Here is a 22,770-nt window from a genome sequence, read left to right as displayed (position 1 = left end):
CAAAAGGACACTCGCTTTGTTCCGGCCTCTCTTTCTTCGGAGAAGGCAGATGGTCACAGGGCAACCAGGCAAAAGGAACTGATTCTGTAAACATTTTGGTCTCTCCTTCGGCCTGCTCTTTGACCTAACCAGCTTCCGCTAAGGCCTTCCTTGGTGCAGGCAACTACTAGGTGAGCAGTCTCCAGCCACAAGCCTCCTACTTCCTTCAGTCAGCTTGACTCTCTAAGAGGGAGTGGTGATCTGAAAGCCCAGTGCCTGGGGTGGTCTGAGTGACATTCCTGTCCCCATTCTCACCTCTGAAAACCCTTAGAGAAGGAGCTCCAGCCTGCGGACTGCATGCGTGGCGTCACAGTGGCCCCAACTTTGGAAATGTCTGTAATGGGACCTGTAAGGCATCGCTTCGGTACGATCCTGCCCCTCAAAACCTCAAATGTGGGCTTCAGGATGCTGAGCTCACAGCAGCCTCCTCACTGAGCAACTGTTTGCTATTTTTGACTTATTGCTTTTGACTGTTCCACTTTCTTGGGAGCTCAAAACTTTTTTTCTTTATTAGCTCTTCATCAGTTTCTTTTTTCACGAGGGGTTTCCACGTGCCCCTGGGAAAATGCAGTAAAAATTTGAAATGGCATTTATTCTGGAAAAATGATTATTTATTTCTGATTTATGCCACGCCTGTATCAAAAAGGAAAGGAAAGGAAAGGAAGGGAAAGGAAAGGCAAGGAAAGGAAAGGAAAGGAAAGAAAATCCCACAGTATGATACATATACTGAATGCGAAGCTAAAAGGTGAAAATCAGCTATAATAAAGGTGATAGAAAGAGATAATTATTCTAGAAGCTAAGTTTGATCATAGTTGTGACTAGATTGCCCAATAATTTCTTTTTTTTTTAATATATGAAATTTATTGTCAGATTGGTTTCCATACAACACCCAGTGCTCATCCCAAAAGACGCCCTCTTCCATGCCCATCACCTCCCCTCCCCTCCCTCCCACCCCCCATCAACCCTCAGTTTGCTCTCAGTTTTTAAGAGTCTCCCATGCTTTGGCTCTCTCCCACTCTAACCTCATTTTTTTTTTCTTTCCCCTCCCCCATGGGTTTCTGTTAAGTTTCTCAGGATCCACAGAAGAGTGAACACATATTAGATTGCCCAAATAATTTCAATGCTGAGTTGCTGGAAGACAAAGATGTGCATGTACTATTTATTCCTGGTCGGTGGGCATTACACAAGCTTCTAAAAGAAACTTTTCTGGATACTGAGTTTGCAATAATAAATAATATTTTTGAGTCCTTAGATTCTACTAGGCACTCGCTAAGCCCTTTGCACGCGCTATTTTGTCTAACCCTCACACTGACATTAAGAGAGAGGATAGAGTGACAGTCTCATGTGTGAACTCCACAGCTAGGGAGCCCAGGTTTGGATCTCATCTCTGCTCCTCACAAACCAAGTGACCTTAGGCAAGTCCTTTAGACTCTCCCTGTTTTGGTTTTATTATCCATAAAGGTGGAATATCAATCATACCTTACATGGTGATTGGGAGCATTCAGTGATTTAATATACACAAAGCACGCAGAGTCTGGCCCTTAGTAAGTAACTTGCCATTATGATCGTTATTTTCACTTGACAGATAAGGAAATTGGGTCTTAGAGGGGTTAAATGGCTGGCCCAAAGTCCCCTAGCCAGATCAAAGTGGCAGCAGATCTAATCTGACCCCTCTTAAACGCTTCACACACTGACTCGGAAAGTGCAGCCCGCCGCTGGCGATGTACTTGGGGGCGAATAAGGAATCACTATGAGCCTTGTGCAGTCGCTGTTAGGTTACCTTTGGCGAGAGTTATCTTCGGGGGTACTTCTCCCCACCGTTCAGCTTGGTCTGGGCTGGTGTCTGCTTTCAATATGGCTTTAAGTAAAGTTTAAATAATGAGGGTCTTGTATGGCAATCATAGTGTGTATTTGTTTATCTATGGATTCTACTTGTTCATATTTATTCCCAGCCACCAATTCTTCCCAAATGTAGTGGAACGTGACCGAAATGTAGGTCGGTCAGTATCTATCCAACTGCTACCATATTTAAAGCCCACTTCGATACCACATGCCCTGGGGAGCTGCTTGCCTTGTTCTCATGACCTCAGACCTGGGCAGCGACGCTGGACATTGGATACGGGTGTAATTCCCCTGCTGCCCACTAGGTGTCCCACCCAGCCCTGCTATCTGACTGCAGCAAGGAAACCTGGCCTTCCCCACCCCTCCAAAGAGGAAAAAGGGATTGAAAGTGGGCGGAGGGAGACAGGTGGCGGGAGGAGGAAGGGGGACTGTGACACGACTTTCAGATGCTTCTTCTTGCCTCCAGACAAAGGGAAATTTTCTCATTGTTTTTCTTTGATGCATAGGTACCTCTCTCCAGAAAGCTTGGTCAGTTCCTTATAATTTAGGAAGATTTTATTTCCACTAATGAACTCGTGTCTGGGCCAGGCCTTTTCATCTCTGAGCTTGAGGCTGGGGCCGCGGTCTGCATCCCCTTCCTTTTGCCCGAAAGCTCCCGACAGTCTCCTATCCCTCCTGGGCTCTCCTTCTAGGGTCTGATCAAAAAAGACATAAGGAAGGTACTGACCCTGCTGGGCCATATGATTCCTCATTACTTCCTTAATCAGGGGAGGCCGAAGACAGACACCAGCATGTGGCTGTGGCACTATCTAGCCCTCTCGCAAACAGTAACCTAATTCGTCCGCGACATTAATATTGCCGTGATGTAAATACTTCCCTCCTCACTCTCAGATAAGACCACCACTAGCTTCCTCTGGTGGGAGGTGTAAGGGAATTTGGATCCACTGGGTTTTAAGAACTTGGCGGCATTTTGCATTCCAGAATAAATCCCTTATCCTCTGCAGGTGGTTGGCTCCTGCCTGTCATCTGTTTTCCCTCCCTTCTTCCTTTCTTTTGGAGGACCACACACAATTGGCGAAGCTGGGGTCAAGATCAGGAGGAGAGGGAGCTTGAAGCCACGTGGGTTTCTCTCTCCAACATTTCTGTCTGCACGGGGACTCTTCCGCAGTCTTTTATCCATCAGGGTAGAGCACCCCAGCACACCCTCGACATTTGCCAGGGACCGGAGGCCTCCGAATGGACGCAAATGCTCTGAGTAGACTGGCAAAGGGGTGTCCTGATTATAGGTTATTCTGTGACTGAAACCTCACCCAGAGATCTGCTAAGAATGTGGGCAGGATATCTTCATTTAGCACCGGCTTTAGGAGCTTCAGTGTGGGATATTTCCTCCATAAAGGACCTTGACAACAAAGACCAGAAGACGGTCCTACGGGAGTGTCTAGCTTCTGTATCCACTGCTTCATTATATGCATGGCTTTTAATATTCGGAGAGCCTTTTGCCAATACACATTTTCTAGTGAACTGGGAAACTGGAGCCCAGATGCGATGTATTATTGATAGGATTGTAATTTACTCTTCTCGGGTTGTATCTACAGCGTATACCATTAGCACAAAATATTAAATTACCAGTGGTTGTATATATTTGTCTATTCAGGTTTGGCTCAATGATATTTGCCTTTCGCTTCAATAAAAGATCATGAATAAAGAAAGCAGGGCAATATTGTTTTTTTGTTGTTGTTGTTGCAAGGGAATTTTGATGAAATCATTTTCTCGGTGTTGTGTTTTGGCGAGCCATGCTTTGCAATGGAGATATGAGACATAAAATAGTGGGGGCTGGACAGGGAAGATGGATGGGGCAGTTTGCTCCAGCCCAAGGCACACACTGGCTTCCCTGGCAAGCTGCTCCCGGCCAGGCTCAGGGTTTTCTCCCTTTGCAGTAGAGAATAAACAGTCTCTGCTGTGCTGGCAAGGGGAGGTGGACAGTGTAGACCTTGGTGTTAGAAATACAGGGCCCTGTGCCTGTGCTGTGAAGGCTGCATTTGAGTGGGATTTGGGGGGTGGGGATCCAGCAAGGCATCTGTCCTTTGTCACGCAGGCATTATGCCCTGGCTGGTGTTTGACAGGAGGGCCTCTGGCCACCAGTTTGAATTCTAGCTCCCACGTGGGCCGGTTGAAGGTTGGTTTCTCTCTCTCTCTCTCTCTCTCTCTCTCTCTCACACACACACACACACACACACACACACACACCCATACATGCATGCATGCGCGCTCACAACCCCTCTTGCTTTAAAAAGAATCCAGGTCATAGGGCTCAAACCAAGCTGCAAAGGGAAAGGCCACATCGCTTCTGCTTTGCGCCCCTTTTGTTCTTTCAGAACCTTGAGTGCAAGGTATTTGCTGGTTAATTAGCCTGAGTGTCCTGCTACCCCACCCTCAACCCCATTCGCTGCAGAATTTTTATGGGTAAACATCTTTTTTTAAAATGCCCATGGCTTGGACTCCTCATTCTTCTGTTGCCCATGGGCTCCGAGTGGGGAGGTGATGGTGACAAGAACAAAGTTCTGAATCCATTTGGACTTGAAGCAGGAAGACAGTTTGTTGAAATGCTTATTCCTTTGGGCTCCGGCCATCAGTCAGGGAACCCTTTAGTCCTCAGGGGCAGAGTCCCAGGGAGGCCATGGAGGGGGGTGAAGAGGCCTTTCCCCTCTGAGGTCACTGGTTGGGGGAGGGAGCTCGGGGACCCAAGTGACAGGTAGTCTGCAACGCTGGAATCTTCTTTCTAGTGGTTCCTAAGACAAAGCACCACTCGGCCAGGGTATCTATGGGTTTTGCTGCCTGGGGCGCATTCTGGAGGTGAAAACCGGTTTTTCTGAAGACTTGTCAGAGCAAGGCTTTGTTCAGAGTTTGCCTGTTTAGCTAGACTGGCTCCCTGAAGGAGACCCCGTTTACCCGAGGAAGGGGCAATTAACATAAAGGCCTGGCCATCTCCTCCATACCTGGGTGGGACTCTCTTTGGACTTAGGGTCTCTCCCTCCTCCCCACAACCTTCTCCTTCCCTAAAGGAGAGATGTAAAGTAAAAAAAAATCACACAGGCTTGTAAAGCCAATGAAATCAGCGCTAAATCTATCAAAGCAAATCATAGACCCTGACAGCTGAGAAGTATTATTTGTTTTCTTCCCTCCCAGATTTCTACCAAGCCTGGTGTTTTAAGCATATGTCTTAGGGAGAAGAGACCCATATAAAGGCAATTACAATTGGTAAATGATTAATGGTGGACCTGACATTTTTATGTGTCAAATATGTTTAAGTGCATTAACCTTAGCGGAATTTACGCCCATACTATATGAGATATATCTTGTATAGCATCTGAAATATCTGCAGTCTGCCTTCACTTAAATCTTATTTACATTTATTTTATTACAATATAAATGGGTTTAAACAAATCTTAATCGAGTTTTTTACCCCGTTCTGCAGGTCCTGCTGGCACCGTGGGGAGGCTGAGGGTAGCAGGGCTCCTAGCAGCTTGCAAACAGAGTTCAGGCCACCAGCCTGGGGCACCCCGGAGAGAGGGGCCTGTGGCCATCGTTCAAGCTCCTGTCTCCATTCTAGCCCAAAGAGGAGGTGACTTAGAAGGCCGGGGGAGTCGGCACCCCACCGCATGAATCACAGAGGCAGGCTTTCCAGCAGGCAGGCAACTTTTAATCTTTGTAAGTTACAGAAAACACACATTTCCAAAGCATCAATTTTAGACAAGGAGGAATAGGCGGCTCCCATCTGTGGTGTTTTTTGCAATCTGCCCATCGCGCCCCCCACCCCACCCCCTTCTGCAGGAGGAGATGCGCTCCAGATGTCTCCTGCGCCGCTCACATCCCTCCCTGGGCCTTTCTTTGCCTAAGTCGGAGCTCCTCTCTGCTGCTGCGGCCGCTGCTGCCGCGGTGTCTGCTCCACGCCTCCTGAACTTCACTCCACTGAAATCTGGTTGGGTACGAGACAGACTCCGGTGGAATGAAGGACAAGAGAAACACATGGAATGTCTGGGGCTCTTTTTCCCAGAGGGTGGGCCGCGTGGCCACCCTGGCCTCTGCGTGTAGGGTTATTGCCTTGGCTAAAGGCCCGAGGGATCTTTGACACACGGTCTCGGGAGCCGTGGAGGACCTGTGTGTGTACTCACAGCCCTCCCCAGGGTCCTGTGCAGCTGGGTGGCCGCAGGAGCCAGCTCACCGAGACACTCCCGTGCCTGCCTGCAGCCCAGGCAGACAGTGCTGAGCCATAGGGCTGGGGCTGCTGGGCTGGGGGGCTCCTGCTGCCTCTTGCCCTCAAAGCAGTCATCCCAGACAAGTCCCTGGAGAACCTTCTCTGTAGATCCCTAGTTGGGCTGCTGGTTGTCTGCTCCCTTTGTCTGGGGCCCCCTGCATGTGCCATGACTGAGCTCAATGTGGTCGGTCCTGGCTGGGGGAGGCAGGGGCTCTGAAACTGCTAGGGAAAATCCATCTATAATGAGCGTGCTTCCCAAGGTGATGGAATGCAGGGGAAGGGCACTCCTTTCCGGAATGCACCGTTCAAAGAGCAGGAACAGTACTTTGTGGGCCCGTTTGCCAGTGTGAAACCAGGAGGAGGTGGGTGGGGGGCTGTGGAAACACCAGAATGCCGGGGTTGGAGCCAGGCCCACTCCTGAGGGCAGGGGTGGGCAGAGGAGGGTGAGACTCTTTGGTCTCACCCCTACCCACATATCTAGGGTGTCTACTTTCCAGCGACCCCGCATCCTTTGCCAGATCTGCTTGGAAACAAGCATAAAATCTTCGGGCATGGCGATGGGGGATGTGGGGAGCGAGGAGGTAGCCCCGGCTTTCAGGGGCTGAACCAAACAGGGAGGCTGGAGCCTATCTGAGGCTTTCCGTCCTCTTAAAAGCAATGCCCATCCAACAATTGCTGTTTAGTTGCTGTTCCGGCCTCTTCCTCGCGGTGTTCAGGCATGCCTGTGGCTCAGCGCAAGCCCCATAAAAGGCTGTTCTCAGCACCAACATGCAGACGGGGTGAGTTTGGGCAGATCCACCCTGTTGTTTGGAATACTTTCTTCCTGGGGCTTGTTCCGACCCGATATAGGGAGACACTAGCTTAAAATGTGGCTCCTCCCCCAAGATCCAGCCCCCTGGGTGTAGGGCCTCTAAAAAAAGGCTCTTCTTAAACAAGGGCTTGGGTGTTCCTTCTGTCGCTGAGGAAGGGCCTGGCTTTCCTTGGTCAGGGTGAATACAGGGGATGCTGGGGGCTGGGGTCTGGGTGCCGACAAGAAGAAGCCTGGCCCATTCTCTCCCACTCAGCCTTCTTCACAAATACTCACAATTCTCGATCGTGAGAGAGAAACGTGCCCTGCTTGTGAATTAGCTAGACTTTGTAATCCTCCCGCACTGCCCGTGGCCCATTTCACAGTCAAGGGAAGAAAGAGACCAGCCTGGCTGACTCTGATAAATGATGGCAGAAGGCAGCGGGATGGGAGGGTTCTCAGCTTTCTCTTTGGATTTCAGTCCAACTCGGAAAGCAAAGGGGTCCATTTGTCTCCCTTCAGACCCTTGTCATGCCACTCTTACCCTCCCAACGTGTATGGTCCACCAGATTCTTCAAGTCCTCTGTTGGAATGTGCACAGTCTCACCCTCGTGGGGGGTTTTGAGCCTCTAAGGTACATACTCCGGAGATGACAGTGTCTGTAAAAGCACTTTAACCGCGAAAGGCCATGCACATGGGAGGTGGCGTTGACATTAGACAGTCCAGAAAAGGTAGGCCCTTCTCTTATCATCCACCCTTGCCCTACAGACCTGCGACAAGGCAGAGACAAGAAAAGATGAGCCAGAACCTGTATCAGGAGCTTGACCCCACTCTGGAGCCCACACCCAGAGTTCAGGATTCTCTGCCCACCATGCCTTTGTCACCTTGACAAAGCCCCAGTGCTTTCTGCTTGGCCACCCGCAGTGAGGGGCTGGGTCAGAGAAGCAAATCATGCATGTGTTCGGCTTGAGTAAGTTCATCCAGTGACTGCTCACCTGCTCCTCAGTGGCCCTTAGGACTGTGCCCCAGCTGGCTTCCTAATGAAGCCAACTTGGACATGAGAACCAACGGAACCAGGTCCTGAATTTCTTTTTATAGCCGTTATACCTTCCAGCCCAGCCTTGAAAAGCCAGCCCCCTCTCCCCCATTCCTCTAGTTGGAGAAATCTCAAAATCAGACAGAACTGTATCTTGGTGCTTAACTGCTTAGCACCCACCTTACCACCCCAATTCCCATTATCGATGACATTGATTGCCTGAGATCACTGGCAATCATCCCCCAAACATAGAACTGGCTGGGGATTTGGCTACATCGAAGCAAGTCCCCCAATTTTAGCTTGGGAAGATGTTGATAATCAACTTCCAGTGAGTTTGGCTTTTTTCCACAGCCCGTGCTCTACTCTTACTGTCCAACGATCTTCCAGGGACAGGCACTCAGCTCTGGTTTTCCAAAGCACCCCAAATCACAGATTTCAGACTCACCTGTCAGTGTGAAAGTCTGTACCTTCAGCTATCAGGGCCTACTTTGAGCTTGATGCGAAATAACAGATTTCTCATAAGATGATTCGGAACAAAGAGATGGCTAAGGACCCATGTGTATGAGAGGAAGAATAGGAGTTCCGAGACCCGGAAAGCTCTTTCACTCCTACGGTTGGAGGACAGGGACTAAGAAGGAGGAAACACTTACTGTGGCGCGTCCAGTCCCGCAGGCCTGTTCCTGAGGGAGGCGGGAGGGCCAGTCCCGAAGAGTCCTTCTCCCTTTAAGAAAAAAGAACATATGGAAGCAGAGAAAAGTGGAGCCGGAGCAGAGGGAGCCCAGGTGGCTGGAAGAGAGGGTTGGGACTACGGAGGGGCTCAGTTGAACTTTGAGAAGCAGGTAACAGACAATAGAGGAGAGAGAAACTGGTTTTTCCAAGGCAAAGGTGAAGAAGGACTCAGCCCCTTCCAAGGAGGTGGTACTAGGTTCACTCTTTATTTATGCACCTCTTGGCGCCGCTTCGGGTTACCTGCTAGGCCCGACCAATGGAGGGAGGGCTTGGACAACTGGCTCCGCCCCTCAGAACCCGCACACCACCCCCCCCCCCCGGGGGGGGGGGGCAGGGCTGGCCAGGCCCTTCTGCACGCTAACCTTGCTTTCTTATTGTTCTGTAAACACCAGAAAAGGGAGGTGAGGTCTCTTGTCACTGGAAGGACACTGCAGGTTATCTGAGCACTGGCCCCGAAGGCTCTGGTCTCCCAAAGACTTGGGGAAGGACAAGGGAAGGCGCAGATCTTATCTGGGCGAGTAGAGGCCCTGTGGCTCTCCCTGCTTACACACCCATGCATGTGCGGTGGTCTTTGAGATTTTAGCCGTGACCCGGCTTCCTAGCCCTGCACTTCCGGAATGCAACAGAGGGCCGACAGCCCTTCAAGGGACAGTCGCGTAGAAAGGGGCCCAAGGGTCGGAGCAGAGGCCCAACCAGTGGGTTTTCCCGGCATTTGGCACAGAGTGAGTTTGCTGCTCTTTTGTGAGAAGCCAGTGGCCTGTGTAATCCAGGAGGCTTTGTGATCTGCTTCCCTTCTATTCCTGGGGGGTGGGAAAACACTACCCTGTCTGAGGGGAATGTTGGGGAGAGGCAGAAGGAATTGTAGAAAGAGCCAGCAAACTCATCAGGAAACGTTAAAGAGGTTGGGCTCTCAACCACTGATGATTTTAATTTTACCTTCCTTTGCTCAGCGGTGACCCCTCCAAGCCCTCCCTCCTTCCCCTTTCCCGCTCCCCTCTCCCCAAGGCGCCCTCTGGAAGCCCTGGGAGGGCAAGGGAAGTTGAAGCCTCCTCACTTGTAGCGCGTTTTGCCTAGAATTTTAGCCTGACTTCCATTTGCTCTCGTGGCAGATCTCCTGGTGTGCAGCAAGAGAGATCCCTCCCTTCTGCAGGTCAAGAGGAGAAGTCAAGAACCCAATCTCTAGGGCAACTTCGTGCAGTCCTGTCCCAAGGCCTTCATAAAACTGAATCCCACCTGTTCAAAATCTCTTTAGAAATCACCTAATCCACATTTCTCACCAAATAGATGGAGAAACCGAGGCTCTGAGAGAGAATTTCTTTCTCAGGTTCATGCAGCCAGGGTAGGGTCAGGATTCTAATTTATCTGGATCTACTGACCTCCATGTGAGGGCTCTTTATAACAAACTCTCCATGCTGCCTCTGCTTCCGGATGGTGTCACATTTGCCTAGAGTATTCTATGCTCTTTCTGGAAGAAAGGAAAAGGGGAGGGGATGGAGATTTTCCAGGTGATAATATTCCTAAGGATGGGGATTCCTCCCCGTAACTGTCAGGGCACATGGTTTCCCTGCCAGCTGGACTCAGTTTGCTTTAATACAGTCTCAGCTCTTCCATTTCCCAACTAGTCACGTAGAGAGAGAAGCAGAGAGTCCCTGGCCAACAGGTACACACTTGTGGGTTGGAGACCCGATGTCCTTGTCTCTCCCTTCCTGTATTTCATTCGTTAATTCGCAGAGTCATTCAGTCACGCTCTCCCTCACCGCCTCACTCCATCAAAGCATCAACTCGGTTCCAGGTGAGTGAGAGGGAGTGTTTACCCTTTAGGAGCTCCCAACTTAGATGTGCATATACCTGAACAGACATCAGAACAAGCCAGTGAGAAAAGCACTACGAGTAGTCCCCCAAAGGGAAATGTCAGCTTTTGTCTATGAGACGGAGGGAAAGTTCCAGAGAGAGGGCAACATTTGAGCTGACTCTGAAAAGGTAAGGGAGGACAGGGGGTTGGTTAGCTTCAATGAAAGCCCTGAGGAAGGAGCCCTCACACTGTGGTTCAGAAGCTCACTCTGGTCCAGGGTAGGACTAGAATCAGAGCGACAGACTGCAGACAAATCTGACGGCCCTAAAATGCAGGGAAAGGGAGGGGACGTGGGTAGCTAGGGCAGAAAAGAAGTATAAGTCCTACTGGTTATATTCTTGCCCTCCACGGGTCATCTTTGACCTTCAAATTTGTTCTGAAAAATGGAAACAAATTGTAACCCAGTTGACACAGCCAGGAAGGACTCCCCTGCCCTAAAAATAATAATTATATAATAATAACAGCAGATATTTACTATTATTATTATTGTTCTTAATCTCTGCCCCAATCTGATTCAACAAGGTCCAGGAAGGTGCTCTGTGGACCATTTGGACACCGGTTTGTATGGTGAATCTAGAGGGGGGTTGGAAGCACCTCTGGGTGGCTTTGACAAAAGACACCTGTCTCCCCACCATTCAGTCTGATTCTTTGTTCCAACGTCAGCTCGGGAAGCGAAACACCTAGATGCCCTCCCTTCTTCGCCATTTCTAGTCCCAAGGCTCGAAGAGGCATTTCCAGACTCTTTCAAGGGTGTCTGTGGGCAGAAAAGAAGGGAGCTGGGAGGGCAGGGTGGTTGCACCAGGAACACAGGCTGCCTCCAGTCTCCACTCAGGAGCTTGCCATTATGAGGCTATTTATTCACTTTCTCTAATGTAGGGCTTCGCGGTTCAGATTGGTGCACTATTTATCCTTGTTTCTCATCTCTTCTTCCCCTCAACATGCCCGAGCCTGGGCTTCTCTGCTGTGAGATCTTTGGTCCCCACACACATTCCCTCTGCTGTGACTTCCAACCCATATCTTACTGCCACATCTATGGCTTTCGAGGGAACAGGTAAAAGATTGCAAACTCTCCCAACTGTTCTGACACCTGATTAACATCAGCATTACCTATCAGTCCCTCTGGACTAAATTCTGGTTATAACCTCCTCTAACTTTGCCGCTCTGCCTCCATTCCCAGCACTGTGCCTGACATCCTTCATAAAGGTCTGTGGAATCAATTGTAATTCTTTCTCCTGGAAGGGGCACCAGAAAAGACGTTTCCAAGAGCCACTACGGCACAACACTGGGAGTGGGCTTGTCTCCTAGGGGTGAAACGGGAAAGTTAAGTGTGACACAAGGAGACAACTTGTTCCCAGAAACCTGATGGGGACATCAGAGCCCATGGCCTGAAGCGGGGGTACCCATTGGGCTGCTTACAGATTGGAGCCTTCATCACCTGCTTCCCAGTAGCTTCTTGGTCTGTTCCGCATTTTGAAGAGCCGGGATAGCCTTTCTTTCCCTGTGAGGTTTCTCAGTTAGGGCCCCAAGTCAGCAGGTGTGCATGTTAATTCTTCTGCCACTGCCTAGGTTTAGTACTTTGGCTCACAAAGTGACTGTACAGATGTAGGGTGGGTAAGAGGTGGGTTAGCGGCAGCAGAAATAGGAAAAAAAAAAAAAACAGGCCACCTCAGGGCTTGAACTTATGGTAAGCTTTTTGGGACTCAATGAACATGACGTAGTTACCGAAAGAACAAATTCTATCTTTGGTTGTGTTATCAGGAATATGGGATGGAAAACAAGGGAGGTGATATTCCTATTCTACTCTGTACTGACATGATTACACCTGGCTTATTACATTCAGTTATGGGTTCCACATTTTAAGAAGGGTGAATACAAATCTAAAAGTGAGAAAAAAGTGTTCAGGTGGATTTGAAAATAGGTCACTCTGGGGAAGGATTAAGAAACAGGATTTTTAGTCTAAAGAAGTGATGCGGGGGGAATGCAGGGGAGATAACAATAGCTATTTTCAACGATATGGGGATGTGCCATGTAGAAGAGTTTTGTGTTGGCTCTTAGTGGCCCTGTGGGGTAGAATTAGAAGTAATTTCTTTTCCTATTACCAGTTCCCCATAGAAGCACCTTCTTAGAAACAGACAACAGAGGACACAGGCAGGCAGCAAAATAAATCTGATGATTCTAGAGTCAATATAGCCCCTGGGAGAGGGCAAAGTCTCCCCCCACCCCCCACCGCAAGGGGTAAGTAGAAGGACCAGATACACTCCCACCAGGTGATACTGAACACCTGTCTGAACAGGTGGGAGCGAAGCCCTAAACCCAAGTCAATAAATCAAACTGAGGTCCTTTCCTCCCATCTTGACTATATCTTCCCTCCCACATCCTTGTATCTGTTTAGTTGACCTGGTGCAACTGTTGTGCAGCCAGAAGTTTATTTTGGTTGGTCTTCACTAGCCAGGTCTCTGTACGTTGTTTCCGGAAGCACATCCCCACTCTGCACATAACATCCTGTGATCTGTGCACATTTCTGTCATATATCGTCTTACAGCTATTGATTTCTTGTCTTTCTGTCTCACTAGACCACGAAACTCTTAAAAGAAAAGAAAGTCCTATGTTCTTTGCACTTAGAAGTTCCTGGCATGTAGTAGGTGCTTGGGAAATACTTGCTGAATGGGTGAAGGTGATGAGGGGCCTGACCCATGGGGAAGTCTGACCCTTTGTTACTGAGGAGACCCGGGGTCTGGGTCTAACACCCCCTTCCCTTCCCTTTCCTGGACTTGTTCTGCTCCAGTATTGATCAGAACCAATCCCAGAATTCCCAAAGATACAACCAGATGTTTTCCTGCTCATCGTCCATTCTTTCGTTTCTGGGCTGGGGCTGGAGGACCTGTCCCACAGGTGGGCATTTTCTCTGGAGACTGTAGAGGGTAAGAGAATGGTCTCTTCTTCCAGGCCCCTCTCTCCCGAGGTCTAATTTAATCCCTCAGATGACCGGGAAAATCCCAGGGGACATTACAGTCCTCTCATCTTTAGCTCAGCCACTCTGGACATTTCCTACTATTATCTGCTCCAAATAATCTCTCCAACTTGCCTGGAGGCTTTCTGGGTTTGGGAAACTTCCATGTCCTTGGGAAATGGTTGTTTGAAACTGTATTTTTCTACATTAACATCTGAATACTACTTTAGGAAAATGGAGGGGTGGGAGGAGCATTCTTCATAGGAAGAGGCTTTGATAAACTGAAACAGTTCTGGTTATTAAACAGCAAGAGGGAAATTTCACAACACTTGCCTCTTCTGTCTAACTCATGGCTCTCACCTTTTGGAGAATTAGAGAGTATGGACAATTCAGAGGACAGACAGGTGTCATTTGCTAATTCATATCTTTGCTCAAAGTCTATTGTGCACTTGCTTATGGGCCAGATACTCCACAGGGTGCTGGAGATAAATGGATGGCTAAGATCCAGCCCCTGAGCACAAAGACTTCAGATGCAATGAAGGCGCCAGCCTGGTGATGTGTGGGAGGGGCAAGAAGGGGTGCCTCTTACTAGCACTGTAGGAATCAGAAAGGAGCCTCTATCCCTGCCTTGTAGATCAGGAAGTCTTCATGGAGGAGGTGCCACCCAGCTGAGCTTGGAAATGCAAGAGGAAGTATACCAACTGGAGAAAAGAGAGGGATTCCTTGGGGCTTCAGGGCTGAGCAGGGTTTCTTCTTCCTAAGTAACATATAAAACAGTGCAAACTCCAGCCTGGGTCACTGGACAGATGCAGATTTACCACCTGGCAGGGGGTGGGGTGGGGGGGTGGTGGGGGGGGGTGTCTAGAGCCAAAGATAGGAGATTGAAGGAGTCCACCTTGTCTGCCATGGAGGAAAAAAAATCTAAGCTGAACTTTTCCACAGCAGTATCTCTGCAGGGTGAACCTATGCAGGTAATCAAGTTTGGCAATCTCTGTTGGCTGCCTCTTCGTGTTTTTTTGTCCGTTTCATGACATGCCAGTTCGAATTTGCTAAATAAAGAGGGAGGGTTGGCAGGAGAGGGGCACATTTTAATGGGGAGAAACTCACCAGTGAGCTGGTAAAAAGAGACAAGCAGGCGGGAGGCCACCAGGCAGCTTAGCTCAGCACCAGGGATGGCTATGGGCTGCCCGGGCGCCTGCGCGAGCGCCTATGGGTGCGCATGCGTCCGCCTATGCTCACAGTTAATTATAACGTAAGCGTATTTTTGCTGTTCTGCCCAGTCGTCCCAGAAAGGAGATTAGGTGGGCAAAATGGATGAGGTAGAAAAAGAGGGGGAGGGTCAGATAGTTGCAGAATTTTTCCGTGAAAGGTTTATTACACCTACGGAGCTGTGAGATGGGGGAAAATAAGCCAAGTCTGGTCTCCTCTTACTTGCAACACTTAAACAAAACAACGAGAAACCAGAGCTTTGGTTGGGGAATCATTTTGGGGGCGTGGAGCGCAGGCTCTGCTCTCAGAACGTGCTCGCAGGTGCCAGCTCATCCATCTTGTCCGAGTCCTGGAGAAGCAAGCTCTGGTGCTGAGTCCAGCAGTTCTGAGCAATAGAGCAATAAAACAGTCGAGGAGCCCTGTCACCGCAGTGGAATGGGATAATCCTACAATTTAATAAGCAGGAACATGCAGCAGGACTGAAGCAAATTGTTCGTAGTGCGGAGATTGCCGGCTCCTCCTGGGCCAGGAGGGAAGCATTGGGAAGGTGTTTAGGGTTTAGGTTACTGGGGTGGGGGATGGGAAGAGGGGGAGCTGGGGAAGAAGAGGACTCCACCTTCAGCCTTAACCCTGGGACTCATTCTGAAGGCCGAGACAACCGATGGCCTGAATCTGTTCAGCATTGCTTGAAACTCGGGATGGGGAGGAGCTAGGGAAGGGATTCCCATTCTTACTGAACTGAAATAAACTGGGTGTCAGGCAGTGAAAATCCTCTGGGGTGGGGGGGGGGGGGGGAAGGGAGCCAGGTAGGTTTCCACCCAGACTTGAGAAACTGCTAATTATGCAATTTAATCGCTTGGACTCTGACTCTCTCTTTCCTCATCCGTAAAATGGGCATAATAGTAATGCCTAGATAATGCCCGGGAATATTCCCCGCAGGGCTATGAAGAGGTTCACGATCGTTATGAAACGCTTATCATAACTAAGATTCAGAAATGTTAAAATGCAGAGTTTTATGGATTTAGGAGTTGCTAGGTGTATCCAGTTTCTGGGTTCAGTATTTGATGCTGGCCACTCCCCAGTTTGCCTCAACCCAGCCCAGAGTTGTATTGCAGCTGGCTAACCTTTGCTTGCCAGAGCCGATTGTGCAAATTTCAGAAAATGGTGTGCCGGCTGGTTGCTAAACATGTCGGTTGCTTGAAATCAGCCACAGTGGGAGTGCTTACACCGGGCTACAGATCAGGGTCCTCTTGAGAGCCAGTCATTAGGCATTTAAGAGCTCACCCCTGGCTCCGCCTTTGTGCCTCCCCTGGCTCTCCACGCTGCTTCCCTAGACCCAGCCCCCCTGCCTGCTTTGCTTCTCAGTAAGGGCCTGCTGGGGCAGGGATGCTGAGGACCCCGGAGGAGGCCCGGTTCTGGGCCTGCAACCCAAATTCTCATCCCACGGGTCTGCTTTCTGTGTCTAGGAGATGGGAGTCTGTATGTTTTTGTACTCTGTGCTTTTGATTACACTCTTTCCCCCCATCCAGAATATTCTTCTGAATTCTGAATATACTTAATCTTGAAGTACCACCTCCTTCCTGAGGGGTCTGCCACCCCTTCTGTCATTCCCTGATCGGGGGCCCACACTCCTGCACAGGGGCCCCTCCATGGTGCCTCTTCCTGGTGTGGTGGGCGGATGGTCGGGCTCCCCTGCTGCAGGGTTGGGACTTCCTTCAGAGGCAGGGCCAGTTTCCACTAAGGTGTTCTGAATGCCTCTCTTACAATAATTATACCAGGGTTTTCCTCATAGTTTGCTCCTGTAATCCTCACGGCGTAGACATTTCACAGATATGGAATCTGAGGTGAGGTAACGCGTATGAGGTCACGTAACGGGTAAGTGTTAGAATTTAGATTGGAGAAAAGGTTTTTCTGACTCCTTGGGCCAGGGCTCTTGCCATCTCTTCTCCTTACATTTCCATATTCTCTGTCATTTTCCTCTTCCCCATAGAACCTAGCACAATGCCTGGCATAGAGTCAGGGTTTAATGCCTGACGGACGAGTTGACCAAAACTTCCTTTTCTTTCAGTCATAAAAATTTTTGTAACAAAAACGAGATGGGGATCAGGGAGGACTTGTAGCGTGATCTGACTTCTATAAAATCAACCCTGTCCTCAGGAAAGCCCTGAGAATGCTTCCCCCGGTAGGGCACTCGGCTGGAAGTTCCCTTTAGAGTGAAGCCTTGAGTCTGTGGAAAGGCAGTTGAAAGAGTTTCAACAGAGGAATGGATTTGCCCATGGACTTTCGGCTGAAGAGTACTATTTAACAAAATTTGCAACAAAATGGTACACACATCAAACCTTCCAGGCTTTAGTAAAGCTCTTCTTCATGTTGGTTTTGCAGCCAGCACCAATAACAATTTACATTTCCCTCAAACTTGAGGGCCACCAGCCCATACTAGAATGCAAAATGGATTCTAAGAAAGCAAATAATCTCCTTTACAGCAAAGGAGAGGCCCTTCTGAAGGGTTTCCTTGTAGCTGTCCCCTTCCCTCTACTCCCCCACCCCCCCCAAAAAGTAGGGAATGGTAAAGATTTAACAATGAGAATTTCCTGTGTTTCCACAGGCCTCATGCCTCATTCTATCTGGGCTTGGAAATATGAACCCACCCTGTTTTCCAGCCAGTTTGAAAGGAAGTAAGAGACCCTTCCCTACTCCTGTCTTCTCTGAACCATAAGAGAGCCAACGCCACACAGTGGCCAAGAGGCATTCACTGGGTTGTCCTCTGATGGAAAATCCAGAGCTAAGAGTACCTTCTTTCCCATGAAGGTTCCGCCAGAATGACAGTAGGTCAAATTATAGGTTTATCTCGGGCCAGCGTTTTGAAGAACTGTGGTGTTCCTATTCTTTTCCAGTGAAGCTCTGATGTGTGCAACCTCCCTATAATTATGGTGTAATTGAATTTAACTATAGGGGTAGAACTAGTTTTCAACCAAGTCCCCTCAAATAATTTGTTGCCTATTAGAAAAAAATGGGTACCCTTACCGCCTTTAGGGGCATGCATGCATGGCTCCCCCAAACTCCTCAAGAGAGAAGAGAATTGCTGGTGTGAGCCCCAGTAAGTTTGTTTGAATCACAAACACAAACAAACTTTGTGTTTGTTGAATCACAGTGCGGTTGTATCCCAGCTCTGAGCATTCCAGAGAATTCACTTTCTCTAAAAAGGAAATCCAGAGATGAAGCTTTCCCAGGGCCCCAACGTGAAATGTTCGTCTGTTCTCACTGTTAAATGTTCTCACTCCTTTGGTTAGGAGATTATTCTAAATATCCGGAGACTGCAAACCACGGGGTGTGGGTTAAATCTGGGCAGGGGCTAATGCTATTCAGCTTTCATGATGTTTAGAGTTTTTGGAGGTAAGGGTAACAGATATGAATTAGACAGTTTCACATAAAAATCTGTCCCTCTAGAGCCTGAGGTCCTTCATTACCACACTTTGTTAGACTTGAATCTCAAGGCAACCATTTTAACTTATGGCCCTCATCACTCACTTCCCTTAAGCTTCTTGACTATTGACATGTGTTATTTGGATCTGTGAGTCTCTGTCTCTCAATACCATCCCTCAATCTCTAATATGAACTGATCTTTAAAAAATTTTTTATTTATTTTGGGGACAGAGAGTGAGTGGGGGAGGGGCAGAGAGAGAGGGAGACAGAATCCCAAGAAGGCTCCAGGCTCCGAGCTGTCAGCACAGAGCCCGACACGGGGCTTGAACTCACAGACCTTGAGATCGTGACCTGAGCCAAAGTCGGACGCTCAACTGACTGAGCCACCCGGACGCCCCTGAACTGATCTTTTATTGAAGGGAGTGTGACCTAGTGCAGAGAGGAAGGTCTTTTGAGTCACAGAAACTCACTTAAATCCTGGCTCCATTGTTCATGAACTGTGTTACTTTGGATGCCAACTCTAGGTTTCTGATCACCGTTTCCACATCTGGGATTCACATGATAGCACGCAATAGGCTGGTGTGAGCCTCAGCACAATCCTTGTTCCCAGGCTCTGGTTCTGCCCTAAATGGAAGCAAAGAGAGGGCGTTTGCATCCGTCCACATCACAGATCCCTTACGCAGAAAGGTACCCGAGGAGTTTCTTTTGTTTCTTTCTCTGCCTCCACTGTCACTCTCCCACACAGGTGAGATACAGAGAGGTGAACCCGCTTGCTCAAGGTTACTCAGTGAATAACAAATAAACCCAGGTGTCCTGGGCTCTCCGCCCGGGCTCATGTCACTCGGGACAGCCTGCCAGACCCACGCAGATTCTTTCCAGTAGAACTGAAGATGGAGCGAGCGTGGGATTTCTGTTGCTTGGGGCTTGACAAAACGGTTGCAGACAATGAGCGGTTTGAGTGTCTGAAAAGAAGCATCAGGGAGTGACCTGAATTAATCACACAATTGTTGCGAGATGTAACCAGTGTGTTAATAAGCTCTGCTTTACCATTTCGCTCTTTAATGAGGCCGTTTGCACAGACATACCTTCAATATGCCTTACCGTCCTTTTTGAGGTGGCTGTGTAATAAAGGTGTGCCATTTAGGTCAGACCCTTAGTCATCTCTGGCTGGCTCTTTCAAGCCAAGTAGAATAATATCAACTAGCCGATCCAAGCTCATCTGCTTCCCACCACCAGGATCCCTTATGTATCATCACATATGTGTCTTCACTCGCAGACGGCTCAAGGGTTATGTGGGGGCCAAGTGGGGTCTTGGGCAATCATGCCACCTTCTCATAAGGTGACTCAGACTCCCCACAGTCTGGGAGACAGAACAGCCGAACTCGAGCCCACGCCCGCTACCAAGGATCTGTGTGACCCTGGACAAGTCACTTCACGTCTGTGGATCTTCGTTTTCTCATGTGTCAAAAGAAGGGTCTGAAGAAGACGGGCTCTAAGAATCCTTCCAGCTCTAATGATCTAACGGTCTAATGACCATTAATGGAGAACTGAACTCTTGGAATGTTGCAGATAGACCTTGGGAAGGATGCCAGTCAGGTTGCTGAAGGACAGTAGGGAAGTTATGATGCTTCAGTGGGTCAGAGGGAGGCTGTGGGTAAGGAACCAGATGCTATGGTTTGTTACATCCCTTGGTAACTCCAATGAGCTTGAAAATGCCAGGCTACCGATTGCTTTGGCTGAATGCAATGCAGGGGTCAGGAGATGGTGTCATGGAGGTGGGTAATGCGGTGGTGAGGCAGGAAGTAGAAGGCTTTGCAATTCCATTCGTAGGTTTATAGACTGGGCAGTGCATCCCTGGGCAGTGGGTTTCACTCCAACTTACCTGCCTAGAAATGTAGATGTGGGAAGATTGTGTATGAGTCAGGGGATGAGATTTTAACAAGACTTGCTCTTCGATTCGGGTCCCACCAGAGATCGGAGTGTATAGAAAAGAAGTGGTGATGGATTTCTCTTTCATAATCGACTGAGTGGTTTCCAACAAAGCATTTAGTCTCTCTGAATCTTGGGGTTAATGTCCTTCCTGGGGCTGACCCGATTTTATTCTCTGAGTATATCTAAGTCTTTGGATAGAGAGGCTTCAGCTGGAGCCAGAAATGAGGCACAGATACTGATTTTTTGGACATGATATCTTGACCTTGGCTCAGGACCACCATGAAGTGGAGTTCAGAGTTTCTCCTGTTGCCTATAGCCTAGCAGAGCTCTTGGAGCTGCCCTAGAGCTTTAGAAATTAGAAAAGCCCTGTGGATATGTGGAGGCAAGACTGAAATTGGGCTGGACCGGATTGGATCAGTGGTGGTTCTGCTAAGAAGAGTCTGGGTTCAAGCCAGCCACGCCCTCGCTTGCTTTCCTGAAGATTTAATTCATGTTGCACCCCTCCAGATGCTGTTTATAGCATCCATTGTGTCCTCTGATCACATGGGCCAGCATCTATGACTTATTTCTCTCCTCTGGTCTTGCTCTACCCATCCTCTATGCTGCTGTGTGGACTTTATCACATTCCCCCACCCCCACCCCCCCCGGATGCTCCTGCCTGTGGTGATCTCTTGCACTGACCTGCTTTAGCTGTTACATTTTGGATCTTTCAGTCTAGCTTTTAATGACATGCTGCTTTCTATTGTCCTCTCATTGTTTCACGTATACTGTTTACCTCCTCGCACCCTCTCCAGATTGGGCGTTTCCCGGAGCCGGAGACCAAGTCTTCTGCCTTTCTTGTATCGCCCAATGGCCCGAGCTTGCTGGCCCACGTCTGATCTCTCATGGTCACAGGCATTGTGCTAGATATGTTCTTCACTGGAGACTTTCCCCTGCCTCCACGCACCTCCCCCAGCTCCTGCCAGTGACAAGCCTTCCTTTTCGGCTGGGAACCTGTAGCTGCCCTAGCACGCCTGCTGCAAATCAGCTTGAAGTAAGCTGTCTGTAAGTGCCCTGGTGAGTCAGTTGCGGCCCCTCCTTGGAGACGAGGAATTCTGAGGTCTTACAAGCACATGCCTGCCCATCTGTGGAACCATTCCATGGCTAACCCTCATCTTGCCTCTGGGAACGCTCCTTACTTTTACCTTGCTCCTTCCCTCCTCCACTAAGCTTCTTCCCTCCTCCACTGGCTGCCCTGACTTGTCAGGTGTAGATGGCAGGGCAACTCTGAACAGCCAGCCGTTGGTGTGGAGAGGCGGGACGTCTGCCTTCTGGGGCATTGTGGAATTCTGGTGGGTTTACCGTGGTAAACCCAAAAGAAAGAGGAAAAACCACTGAATCGTGGTATTTTTGAAGTCTTCCCCCAAAGAGAGAAAGAGTAGGGTGGGGAAGAAGTGACCCGGGCTCTGATTTGGCTTGGCCACCAATTAGCTGTGTCATCTTGTGTGACTCATTCACTCTCAGTCTCCTTTTCTGTAAATTGAGGTAGTTGCGTTAAGGCAATAGCTTTCAAACTTATAAAACAAAGGAGCCCTTTTATCAAGTGAAATAGAGTAAAGCTTTTCCATTTCTAGAATGGGAGAGCAGAGCCATTACGGTTGAAGCAGGGGTGCCAAGGGGCTCTCGGTTTCCTCCTGGGCTTTCCAATGATCCCCTGAAATACCTTATCGGAACTTCCCAGGGACCCAGTATGAAATGCACTGAGAAGGATAACCTCTGTGGCCTGTTTTGGCTCTGTGCGTCTCCAACCTTTGCTACTCAAAGGTCCTCAGGCCAGCAATGAGCACCAGGGGGCTCCTTAGGAGGGCAACATTTCAGGCCCCACCTTGAGACCTGCTGAATCAAACTCTGCACCCCCAGATACACAAGATCCCCGGTGATTTATTTCAGCTTGAGAAGCACTGGCCTGTATCAGTGTTCTGTGACCTGGAGAGCCAGGTAACACAGGGACCAAGGGGGCATCACATCTTTCGCTGAAGTAGGCGGGCCTGGTGGACTGAGGTTGGAAGCGTGAGCCACATCTCTTTCTTGCTTCAGGGCGTTAGCTGTCCCCTGGGTGGGGAACCAGTCATGGGAATCAGCAAGACTTGTTCTTAAGCTTAGCTGAGGAGGGCAGAGGGGTGGCTACCACGTGGCCCGACAGAATGTATGGCAGGTAATGCTGCAGCCGTAGCATTTCTAAGAAGGATTCACGTTCCCAGTATGGAAGAGCTCATTGCAGACGCCATACTAGCTTGACTGTAGTAGGCGTTCATGCTTCCTAATGTCTGTCTCTCTCCCCATCGTGCAGGACCCCTAATCTCTCTTCAGTACCTGGGGTATGGCAGATGGGCTCGGATTTCGAAGACCTGCATTTTAGTCAGAGCTCTGGCCTTTGGTAGCGTTGTTCCCTGGGGTGTCTCTCTACCTTCTCTGGGCCTGTCGGCAGTACAACGGAGGATGATGTCACCATCACGTAGCTAGGAGGATGAACCAAAGTGTGGAAGCTCCTTCTTTCAATTGCGAAGTGCTCAAAGTGAAGGGATGTTTTTATGTCACTTTTGATTGGTCAAGATGTCCAGAGTCTGACCTTACCAACGATGCTGACCCAGAGACCGCTAGCACCCTTGGGACTAACACGCTGGTTTTGCGTGTCAGGCTCCGCTTTTCCCCCGAGCGTAGGTTTCTCCAAAGTTGG

General features: G+C 49.3%; 1 long non-coding RNA gene across 1 annotated transcript; it reads right to left on the bottom strand.

The window, feature by feature from the left end:
• Positions 1 to 5,559: 5,559 nt before the first annotated feature.
• LOC109255179 (uncharacterized) lies at positions 5,560 to 8,875 on the bottom strand. The gene is made up of 2 exons (XR_002075115.2): positions 8,610 to 8,875; positions 5,560 to 7,693 (listed from the first exon to the last, which is right to left on the bottom strand). It is a non-coding gene; the product is annotated as an uncharacterized LOC109255179 (long non-coding RNA).
• Positions 8,876 to 22,770: the final 13,895 nt, after the last annotated feature.

Source organism: Panthera pardus, unplaced genomic scaffold (assembly GCF_024362965.1).
Source record: "Panthera pardus isolate Hobbes unplaced genomic scaffold, ASM2436296v1 HiC_scaffold_21, whole genome shotgun sequence".
Classification (NCBI taxonomy): Eukaryota; Metazoa; Chordata; class Mammalia; order Carnivora; family Felidae; genus Panthera; species Panthera pardus.
Note: the sequence above shows the minus strand (reverse complement) of the source record. Positions and strands in the feature narration are given on the sequence as shown.